We start from the raw sequence: 12,476 nt of genomic DNA, 5'->3' as shown, positions 1-12,476 counted from the left end.
TAGTGCGTCCTAATATTTTAACCACGTGAGGTGTTATGGGTCCTCTTCCACCACACAAAATTTTGGACAAATCCCCGACACCACGCTCCTGCCGTCTCCTTGTTGGTTGAACACAGAATAAAAGTCATACGTAACTTGGAGCTTTGAAATTACGAGCTAGGAAGACGTTCAGCGTGAGACGACGAACCCACCACAATTTTGCACGTCAAGGCGGCCAATAATCGGCACCGTGCATCCGGCGCGCGCCTAGACCATGGCGGCGAGCACGGCGAGGCGCGTGCACCACGGCTAGGCACGCGGGCTTGTTTTCAACACAAGTTGGCTCGTTGAACGCCGACCGGAGAGTCACTCGTCACACGTTCACCCGGAAAACCCGCCGGCGGAGCAGTCAAAGCTAGCAGGACAGACGAATATCGATGTCAGCGATGCAAGTCGAACAGCCTAGCGCCAGCCGCCATGGCTCATCAGTGTTACATACAACAGGTACTCGCAAGGGCTGAGCCGGCTGCGCCTCCTGTAAGAAGCGAGAGTGAAGAGGATCTCAGCGCATATGTGTGGCCAGCAAGAGGTAGGTTTTTGTAAGGGTTACAACTCCACAAACTGTACCAATAGCAGCAACACAAGATTGCCACCTGAATACTGGGAAACGCGTACCTCTCGTCAATAACATTTTAATTACAACCACGAATGCGTTACGTCATTGAGTACGCAGTACTGTAATCGAAACAAAGTCTGATTACTCACCTAGTAAGTGGAGAGTTTTTCCGACATTTTACTGCTTGGTGAGACCAGAGAAATCAAAGACGGAGTAGCTGGACCATATCCCCGTCCTCAAATAGCTCGTGGCAGTAACTAGCTCCGTGTGTATCTCTTTAAAATACATATCAGTGCTCAAGCCCTGGATATGCGGTCATAATAGTAAACATACGAATCGTACCAGAGACACGGTTTTGACCCTCCTTTAGTACAACAGGCCACTCGATTGTGGGACATCTTCTCCTGACGACGGGGCACTGGTTTGCGGCGCTGTTACCATTCGATCGAGTTCCACGTACGTTATTGTCCTCTTCTAACTCCTGTGCTTTACCAGCCGGTAAACCTGAAGTATTTTCATTTTAAATAAAACAATAAAAAATTACTTCAAAAGGGTGGAATGGTGGACTAAACTGATTCACACACTGAAGTTGGACCTTATACTGTGAATTTATTTGCAAGGAATACTCTTAACAAAACTCGCAAGACACAATTATTTTAATACCGCATACATTAACGCACTATCTCAGTGAAAACATCAAATTTTGCTTCAGATAAGTAAATATAGCGTTTTTCTTTAAAATTTCTGCCGCGCGGGATTAGCCGAGCAGTCTAGGGCGCTGCAGTCATGGACTATGCGGCTGGTTCCGGCGGGGTTCGAGTCCTCCCTTGTCCTTAGGATGATTTAGATTATGTAGTGTGTAAGCTTAGGGACTGATGACCTTAGCAGTTAAGTCCCATAAGATTTCACACACGTTTGAACATTTTTTAAAATTTCTCAGTTTTTTTCATAGAAACAAATGAAGTTAGAGACAATCCATTAACAAAATATTACTACTATCTAATCCAGAGAACAAAACTAATCTCATCGAAGCAGGTATCGCAATCTGTCTTTTTTTAATTTTTTATTGACAAGTCAAGTTCCGTAGGAGCAAACTGAGGAGCAAATCTCCAAGGTCATGGAACGTGTCAGTACATCAAATTACAACATAAAAGTAATAACAGATAAAAATAAATGTTCATGAACCTGAAAAAAGTCTGTCCATAAGTTTAAGTAAAACGCTGTCAGCAATTCTTACAATAAGAATCAGCTTAAGTTTTCATTGAATTCCTCGACAGAATAGAAGGAGTGATCCACGAGGAAACTCTTCACTTTAGATTAGAAAGCGCGTGGTTAACCGCTAAGATTTTTGAATTCGAGTGGCAGCTTATTGAAAATGGGTGCAGCAGTATACTGCACACCTTTTTGCACAAGAGTCAAGGAAGTCCGATTCAAATGAAGGTTTGATTTCTGCCGAGTATTAACCGAGTGAAAGCTGCTTATTCTTGGGAATAAACTAATATTGGTAACAAGAAACGACAATAAGGAATATACATATTGAGAGGCCAATGTCAAAACACCCAGACTCGTGAACAGAGGTCGACAAGAGGTTCGTGAACTCACACCAGTTATTGCCCGAACCGTCTCTCCCACTTATCCAAAAGGTACCACATTTCATTGTTTCTTAGTATTCATTCGTTAAGCGAACAATTCATTTCATCATATTTCAACCACTGGAACACTTTTGGGTTGGGTTGTTTGGAGGAGGAGACCAGACAGCTATGTCATCGGTCTCATCGGATTAGGGCAGGACGGGGAAGGAAGTCCGCCGTGCCCTTTCAAAGGAACCATCCCGGCATTTGCCTGGAGCGATTTAGGGGAGTCACAGAAAACCTAAATCAAGATCGCCGGACACGGGATTGAACCGTCGTCCTCCTGAATGCGAGTCCAGTGTGCTAGCCACTGCGCCACCTCGCTCGGTCACAGTTTTGATGGAGGCTTTATCAAAGGATAAGGCGTAAGTAAGTACCACATAGAAATAAGGAGTATCCAAAGGCTTGCCCTCGAGTGATGAACCAGTTCAGTTGCAATCAGTCAGACACGATCTAGCAGACAAATTCGTCCCACATCAGACTCATGCTCATAAATTAAGGATAATGCTGATGCATGGTGAAACAACGCTGTGTTGGGTGGTTTGCGGGTTTAAATCACCTCGGGATATGACGATGCGTTGCATTTGACCTGCGGTCGTCGCACGGTGGCGCTGGCAGCAGTCTACATACGCAGAGGTGTGTTGGTGCATGTCAGAGTACGGTGCAGCGAGTAAGTGTGCAGACTTTTTCAGACATGCTAATGGTGACTGTGTGCTGATAATGGCCCAAAGAACACATATTGATGACGTTATGAGGCGTAGAATACTAGGGCGACTGGAGGCTGGCCAGACACAGCAGGTCGTAGCACGAGCCCTCCGTTTGCCACAAAGTGTGATCTCTATTGCAACGATTCCAGCAGACAGGAAACGTGTCCAGGCGCTACAGTACGGGACGTCCACAGTGTGAACACCACAAGAGGACCGATATCTCACCATCAGTGCCCACAGACGGCCACGGAATACTGCAGGTAGCCTTGCTCGGGACTTTACCGCAGCCACGGGAACAGTTGCCTCCAGACACACAGTCTACAGACGACTGAACAGACACGGTTTATTCGCCTGGAGACCTGCAAGGTGCATTCCACTGACCTCTGTTCACGGACGAGTCCAGTTGCAGTCTGACAAGTGATTCTCGCCGGGTTTTCATCTGGCGTGAACCACAAATCAGATACCAACCCCTTAACGTCCTTGAAAGGGACCTGTATGGAGGTCGTGGTTTGATGGTGTGGGGTGGGATTATGATTGGTGCACGTACACCCCTGCATGTCTTTGACAGAGGAACTGTAACAGGTCAGGTGTATCGGGACGTAATTTTGCACCAGTATGTCTACCTTTTTAGGGATGCAGTGGGTCCCACCTTCTTCCTTATGCATGATAATGTATACTGTACGACCCCAACGAGCTGCCATCGTGGAGGAGTACCTTGAAACAGGCGAATGGAGTGACCTGCCTGTTCTCCAGACCTAAACCTCATCGAGCACATTCAGGATACTGTCGGTCAACGTATCGCTGCACGTCTTCAAATCCCTAGGACACGTCAGGGGCTCCGACAGGCACTGGTGCAAGAATGGGAGGCTATACCCCAGCAGCAGCTCGACCACCTGGTCCAGAATATGCCAACCCGCTGTGCTGCCTGTGTACGTGTGCATGGTGTTCATATCCCATATTGATGTCGGGGTTACATATGCAGGAAACAGTGGCGTTTTGTAGCACATGTGCTTGGGGACAGTTTTCCTAACTTATCACCAATACCGTGGACTTAGAGATCTATGTCCTGTGTGTTCCCTATGTGCCTATGTTAATAGCGCCAGTTTTGTGTAGCGCCACGTTGTGTGGCACCACATTCTGCAATTATCCTTAATTTATGAGCATGAGTGTAGTAGAGGCATTCATCAATTAAGTACCAACGACAACTACTAACACTTAGAAAACTGTAACATGAAATTCTTTCCGTCTTGACACCACTCTTGTACACTGCAGTACATTTTATAGGGGCCCGGTAACTGATTTCGACATCTGACGCCCGGAACGCAAATACGGCTGGAGCTGACTTACGTATCCAGAGTAGTGATGCATTTACAGGCCTCTCCCAGAATAAGAAAAAAAATGGCTCCGAGCACTATGGGACTTAACATCTATGGTCATCAGTCCCCTAGAACTTAGAACGACTTAAACCTAACTAACCTAAGGACAGCACACAACACCCAGCCATCACGAGGCAGAGAAAATCCCTGACCCCACCGGGAATCGAACCCGGGAACCCGGGCGTGGGAAGCGAGAACGCTACCGCACGACCACGAGATGCGGGCCCAGAATAAGAGCGCGGGCGCGACACAGTACCTTATTTCCCACTGCATCAAATACTCCACGTCGATCACGTCGCTTTAAACAACAGCTGTTATCCGTCCCGCACTCTCTGCTATCCTTCGCCGTACACCCAGACTCTACAGGCGTACCAAGGGCTCTGCTGTGATTTTTCAGCACCGTTCCACCTCTCCATGCCGACAGCGTTGGTTCAGGCCCCCTGCGCGTTGTCACACCAGCTCGACTGCAGACGCTCCATTTTTCCCTACTGCCCCACACTGCTCTGGCGTGCAGGTGCCACGAAGATGGTCACTGCCAGCAGATGGTGAGGAATCGTCTTTCCAACAGCCAGTCGGCAGTGTGGCGAATTCCAAACAGGCGAGCAACCTTCACAATCCAAATGACACAGAAGAAAATTATATAATTTCTCTTAAAAAAAGTCAGTGCCGTGATTTGGCACCTGTAGGGTTTGAAAGCCACTTGCTTATGTTGGATAATTGGGCACATTCTCCAGTGACACTTCCACGGACGCTGTCTCGTCAAATGTATTTGGACAGCTATCAGTGGACATTAATATTGGGTATGTCTACCAGTCGCTTCTGTGACTGCCTGAACTCTGTTTGGGACACTTTCCACGAAGTATCTGAATGTCTGTGGAGGAATGGTTGCACGTTCTTCCTAAAGAGCCGAAACCAGTGGAGGTAAAACAATGTCTTTCAAAAAATTACGAACCGGTTCTCTGTCAATCGGCTCTCACTAAATTTTGAGAAAACACAGTATACACAATTCTGTATTAAATGGCATAACAGAATTGATAAATATAGACTTTGAACAGAAGTCTGTTACTAAGCTAGAATATTCAAAATTTCTGGGTGTGTGGCACGATGAGAATTGGAATTGGCAGAAACACACTGATGATCTGCTGAAACGGTTAGGTTCAGCTACTTATGCTATTAAGGTTATTGCAAATTTTGGTGATAAACACATCAGTAAATTAGTCTACTATGCCAATTTTCATTCACTGCTTTCCTATGGCATCGTGTTTTGGGGCAATTCAGCACTAAAACAAAAAGTATTCATTATACAAAAGCGTGTAATCGGAATGATAGCTGGAGCCCATCCAAACTCACCTTGTAGACATTTATTTAATGAACTAGGGATATAAACAGTAACTTCGCAATACATATGTTAACCCACGAAATTTGTTAGTAATAACCCATCCAAATTTACAAATAACAGCAAAGGGCGTAGCAACACCACTATTTTTTATTTTTCATTCTTCACTTTAAATGTAAATCACTAATAAAAATTGTGAACGGCCGGGCTAGTGGTCCAGTGTTCTCCTTCCTGTCAACAGGTGGCAGCACTTTGCCACACTGGTTCAACAGTTTGCTTCCTCCTCAAGCGTCCGCTACTCCATGCTCTGCGCTCGTTGGTAGCACATCGTCTTGTTCTCGTCCACCTCAGCGCTCGGGGTCATGCACCAAGTGGAAGTGTCCTGGCATCCTTTATATATTTCTTTACCCAGGCAGTCGTCCGTAGTATTGTCTGGTGGCACTTTGGCAATGACTTAGGTTTCACAGCACCTACCCCGACCGGTAGTCTTTTAAATGTTGTTAATTTTTTAAATAGATTTTTAAATTTGTTTTTTTTGTGTGTGTGTTGCTGCGTGTAAAAATTATCTCCCGTCTCTTGGTATAACCAGTACGAGGCCTGAAGCTAGGCGTATAAGAGCCCGAAACTGGTCCTGCGTTAAATAAAAGAACCTTACAAATGTAGCGGTTTTTTCAACCTCTACTAGAAGAAAGGATGATCTTCACTATTCTGGATTAAATCTGACTCTGGCACAGAAACGGACGAATTATGCTGCCACAAAAATCTGTTTTCATTAGCCAAATAGCGTTAAAAGTCTGACAGATAGTCAACCAACATTTAAAAAGAAATTAAAATAATTTCTGAATGACAACTCCTTCTAATAAACAGATGAATTTTTAGATATGAAGTAGTCATCATCATCATCATCATCATCATCATCATTTAAGACTGATTATGCCTTTCAGCGTTCAGTCTGGAGCATAGCCCCTTTATAAAATTCCTCCATGATCCCCTATTCAGTGCTAATATTGGTGCCTCTTCTGATGTTAAACCTATTACTTCAAAATCATTCTTAAGCGAACCCAGGTACCTTCTCCTTGGTCTGCTCCGACTCCTCCTACCCTCTACTGCTGAACCCATGAGTCTCTTGGCTAACCTTGCTTCTCCCATGTGGGTAACATGACCCCACCATCTAAGCCTGTTCGTCCTGACTGCTACATCTATAGAGTTCATTCCCAGTTTTTCTTTGATTTCCTCATTGTGGACACCCTCCTGCCATTGTTCCCATCTACTAGTACCTGCAATCATCCTAGCTACTTTCATATCCGTTATCTCAACCTTGTTGATAAGGCAACCTGAATCCACCCAGCTTTCGCTCCCATACAACAAAGTTGGTCGAAAGATTGAACGGTGCACAGATAACTTAGTCTTGGTACTGACTTCCTTGTTGCAGAAGAGAGTAGATCGTAGCTGAGCGCTCACTGCATTAGCTTTGCTACACCTCGCTTCCAGTTCTTTCACCATGTTGCCATCCTGTAAGAATATGCATCCTAAGTACTTGAAACCATCCACCAGTTCTAACATTGTTCCTCCTGAAACTTCCTGGCAGATTAGAACTGTGTGCACGACCGAGACTCGAACTCGGGACCTTTGCCTTTCGCGGGCAAGTGCTCTACTATCTGAGCTACCGAAGCACCACTCACGCCCGGTACTCACAGCTTTACTTCTGCCAGTACCTCGTCTCCTACCTTCCAAACTTTACAGAAGCTCTCCTGCGAACCTTGCAGAACTATCACTCCTGAAAGAAAGGATATTGCGGAGACATGGCTTAGCCACAGCCTGGGGGATGTTTCCAGAATGAGATTTTCACTCTGCAGCGGAGTGTGCGCTGATACGAAACTTCCTGGCAGATTAAAACTGTGTGCCCGACCGAGACTCGAACTCGGGACCTTTGCCTTTCGCGGGCAAGTGCTCTACTATCTGAGCTACCGAAGCACGACTCACGCCCGGTACTCACAGCTTTACTTCTGCCAGTACCTCGTCTCCTACCTTCCAAACTTTATAGAAGCTCTCCTGCGAACCTTGCCGAACTAGCACTCCTGAAAGAAAGGCTATTGCAGAGACATGGCTTAGCCACAGCCTGGGGGATGTTTCCAGAATGAGGAAGGTAGGAGACGAGGTACTGGCAGAAGTAAGGCTGTGAGTACCGGGCGTGAGTCGTGCTTCGGTAGCTCAGATGGTAGAGCACTTGCCCGCGAAAGGCAAAGGTCCCGAGTTCGAGTTTCGGTCGGGCACACAGTTTTAATCTGCCAGGAAGTTTCATATCAGCGCACACTCCACTGCAGAGTGAAAATCTCATTGTTCCTCCTTTTTGGCACTCAATCCGTTTATGTTTCTTTCCCACTGACATTACTTTCGTTTTGGAGATGCTAATCTTCATACCATAGTCCTTACATTTCTGATCTAGTTCTGAAATATTACTTTGCAAACTTTCAATCGAATCTGCCATCACAACTAAGTCATCCGCATCTGCAAGACTGCTTATTTTGTGTTCACATATCTTAATCTCACCCCGCCAGTCTATTGTTTTCAACATATGATCCATAAATAATATGAACAACAGTGGAGACAGGGTGCAGCCTTGTCTTACCCCTGAAACTACTCTGAACCATGGACTCAATTTACCATCAACTCTAACTGCTGCCTGACTATCCATGTAAAGACCTTTAATTGCTTACAAAAGTTTGCCTCCTATTCCATAATCTCGTAGAATAGACAATAACTTCCTCCTAGGAACCCGGTCATATGCCTTTTCTAGATCTATAAACCATAGGTACAATTCCCTGTTCCACTCATAACACTTCTCCATTATTTGCCGTAAGCTAAAGATCTGGTCCTGACAACCTCTAAGAGGCGTAAAACCCACACTGATTTTCATCCAATTGGTCCTCAACTAATACCTGAGAAGATTTTATCCACAACGCTGATTAAAGAGATACCTCTGTAGTTGTTACAATCTTTTCTGTTTCCATGTTTAAAGATTGGTGTGATTACTGCTTTTGTCCAGTCTGATGGAACCTGTCTCGACTCCCAGGCCATTTCAATTATCCTGTGTAGCCATTTAAGACCTGACATTCCACTGTATTTGATGAGTTCCGACTTAATTTCATCCACCCCAGCTGCTTTATTGCACTGCAATCTATTGACCATTTTCTTCACTTCCTCAAATGTGATGCTATTTACATCACCATTCCTATCCCATTCTACCTCGAAATCTGAAACATTACTGATCTTATTTTCACCTACATTGAGCAACTCTTCAAAATATTCCCTCCATCTGCCCAAGGCATCCACAGAATTCACCAGCAGTTTTCCTGACCTGTCCAAAATACTTGTCATTTCCTTCTTACCTCCCTTTCGAAGACTGCTAATTACACTCCAGAATGGTTTTCCAGCAGCTTGACCCATAGTCTCCAACCTGTTTCCAAAGTCTTCCCAAGATTTCTACTTGGATGCTGCAATTATCTGTTTGGCTTTGTTTCTTTCTTCAACATAACTTTCTCTGTCTACATGCGTTCTAGTATGTAGCCATTTTTGATACGCCTTCTTTTTCCTTTTACAGGCTGCCTTGACTGTGTCATTCCACCAAGCTGTTTGCTTCATCCTACTTTTACACACTACTGTTCCAAGACATTCTTTAGCCACTTCTAGTACTGTGTCCCTGTACCTTGCCCATTCCTTTTCCAATGACTGTAATTGACTACATTCAACTAACTGGTACCTTTCTGAGATCGCTGTTATGTACTTGTGCCTGATTTCCTTATCCTGAAGTTTCTCCACTCTTATCCTCCTACATATGGAGCTGACCTCCTGCACTTTCGGCCTCACAATCCCGATTTCACTGCAGATTAAATAATGATCAGTGTCATCAAAGAATCCCCTGAATACACGTGTGTCCCTCACAGCCTTCCTGAATTCCTGATTTGTTATTATATAGTCAATGACAGATCTGGTTCCCCAGCCTTCCCAAATATACCGGTGAATGTTCTTATGTTTAAAAAAGGAGTTTGTGATTACTAAGCCCATACTGGCACAGAAATCCAAGAGTTGTTTCCCGTTCCTGTTAGCCTCCATATCCTCTCAAAGTTTACCCATAACCTTTTCATACCCTTCTGTTCGATTTCCAATCCTGGCGTTAAAATCACCCATGAGCAGAACACTGTCCTTGTCCTTTACTCTAACAACTACATCACTGAGTGCCTCATAAAAACTATCCATCTTATCTTGATCTGTCCCTTCACAATGCGAATATACTGACGCAATCCTAATTTTCTTGCTAGACACTGTCAAATCTATCCACATCAGACGTTCGTTTACATACCTTATTGCAATTACGTTGGGTTCCATTTCTTTCCTGATGTAAAGCCCTACACCCCATCGTGCTATTCCTGCTTTGACTCCTGACAGATAGACCTTGTATTCTCCCACTTCCTCTTCTTTCTCACCCCTTACCCGAATGTCATTAACAGCTAAAATGTCCAGCCCCATCTTACTTGCAGCCTCTGCCAGCTCTACCTTCGTCCCAGAGTAGCCCTAATTGAAATTAATAGCTCCCCATCTCATTACCATTTGTTTGCGAAGTCGTATCTTAGGAGTCCCTGGTTTGTCAGTTAGAGGTGGGACTCCGTCACCTCCAAAGGCCCGAGGCATTTTGCTCTGATTGTTTCCAGCATCATATTTAATGTACCAGGGAAGCTGGTTGCTAGCCTCACTTGCCCCGAGTCCCATTGGGTTTTACCTCTAACGGTTGAGGGACTAACCGGTGGATTTGGTAGTCTTTGCCGTATGAGCACAAAGGTGACCACGACTCAGAATATGTCCGAGATGCCCAGCCTTATTCCAAAGTAACTGGTATCCCGACTGTCGGGATCGCTTACTTGGCCACTCATACGTTGCCCATGGTTCATGAACTAGGACATGACTACAGAAACCCACACCATGAACCACATATGAAGTAGTAACTATATCTTGGTCTCCCTCTACGATTTTTACCCTCCACGTTGCCCTCCAATACTAAATTGGTGTGGCCAAGCGGTTCTAGGCGCTTCAGGCTGGAAGCGCGTGACCGCTATGTTCGCAGGTTCGAATCCTGCCTCGGGCATGGACATGTGTGATGTCCTTAGGTTAGTTAGGTTTAAGTAGTTCTAAGTGCTAGGGGACTGATGACCTAAGATGTTAAGTCCCATAGTGCTCAGAGCCAGCCACTAAATTGGAGATCCCTTGATGTCTCAGAACATGTCCTACCAACCGATCCCTTCTCCTGGTCAAGTTGTGCCACAAATTTCTCTTCTTCCCAATTCTATTCAACACCTCATTAGTTATGTGATCTACCCATCTAATCTTCAGCATTCTTCAGTTGCACCACATTTCGAAAGCTTCTAGTCTCTTCTTGTCCAAACTTTTTGCCGTCCGTGTTCCAATTCCATACATGGCTACACTCCATACAAATACTTTCAGAAACGACTTCCTGACACTTAAGTCTATACTCGATGTGAACAAATTTCTCTTCTTCAGAAACGCTTTCCTTGCCATTGCCAGTCTACATTTCATATCCTCTCTACTTCGAACATCATCAGTTATTTTGCTCCCCAAATAGCAAAACTCATTTACTACTGTAAGTGTCTCATTACCTAATCTAATTCCCTTAACATCACCTGAGTTAATTATATATATATATATATATATATATATATATATATATATATATATATATATATATATAGTAATGAAAACTTATGTTAAATTGACACGTTCCACATCATTACGAAATGTCGTATTCATGATCTATGGAACAAATATTAATATAATATTGTGATATCGGACACTAGGCTGCGGAGTGAAGTCCACGTTCTCAGACATTGCAGGTGTGTTGCACTGGTATCAGGTCGGGAGTCTGGGCAGGCTAGTCCACTACAGGAATGTCACAGTCTAGGAACCATTGCCTGTTTTATGACAGGGTGCATTACCGTGCTGACACAACCGTCGTCTACGAACTGCTCAGCTAATATGCTCAATACACAGAGCTGTAAAATATGTTCATATCACAATGCTCTAAAATGTGTTCATATCCTGCGGAATTTAGCTCAATAACGGTAGCACACCCAAACCACAAAGAATACGAGGTGCGACAATAAAGTGATGAGACTGTTTGTCTTTGCAAGATGTGGCAACCCTGCAGGCTTGCGTAGGCACAATATCTTTGACATTGGTATATAAGCTGCTTCTAGTCCAAGTGGCACATCGATGCAACTGCTCAGTCGTGAGTTGTGCTGTAATAAGTTAATACGTGTTTGTGTCTCTCGTCACGGAAATGGAACCGCATAATATTGCGCAACGGTATGTAATTTCATTTTGCGTTAAATTGGGTGAAAACGCGACGACAACTTACAGTAAGCTTCAGAAGGCTTTTGGAGAGGAGGTTATATCAAGAGCTCAAGTTTTTTGTTGGCATAAAATTTTTAGTGAAGGCAGAACGAATGTTGAAGATGAAGACCGCAGTGGACGACCATCAGCCTCACGGACAGATGTCGGCCAGGGTGCGTGAACTCGTACGATCTGATCGAAGATTGTCTGTGAAAATGATTGCAGAAGAACTGAACATCAGTTGAGAAACGGTTCATCTAATAATAACTGAAGATCTTGGTATGAGAAAGATCACGATAATACGTCATCCCATAATTGTCTGTCAGTACAGCAATTTTTAACCTCAAAACAAATTTCAGTACTACCACAGCCACCTTATTAACCAGATATCGCTGGGTCTAAGAGTCAAAACGGTGGTCAAGGGACACC

The sequence above is a fragment of the Schistocerca piceifrons genome, chromosome 7, assembly GCF_021461385.2.
Source record: "Schistocerca piceifrons isolate TAMUIC-IGC-003096 chromosome 7, iqSchPice1.1, whole genome shotgun sequence".
NCBI classification, from domain to species: Eukaryota; Metazoa; Arthropoda; class Insecta; order Orthoptera; family Acrididae; genus Schistocerca; species Schistocerca piceifrons.
This window is presented reverse-complemented; position numbering follows the sequence as displayed.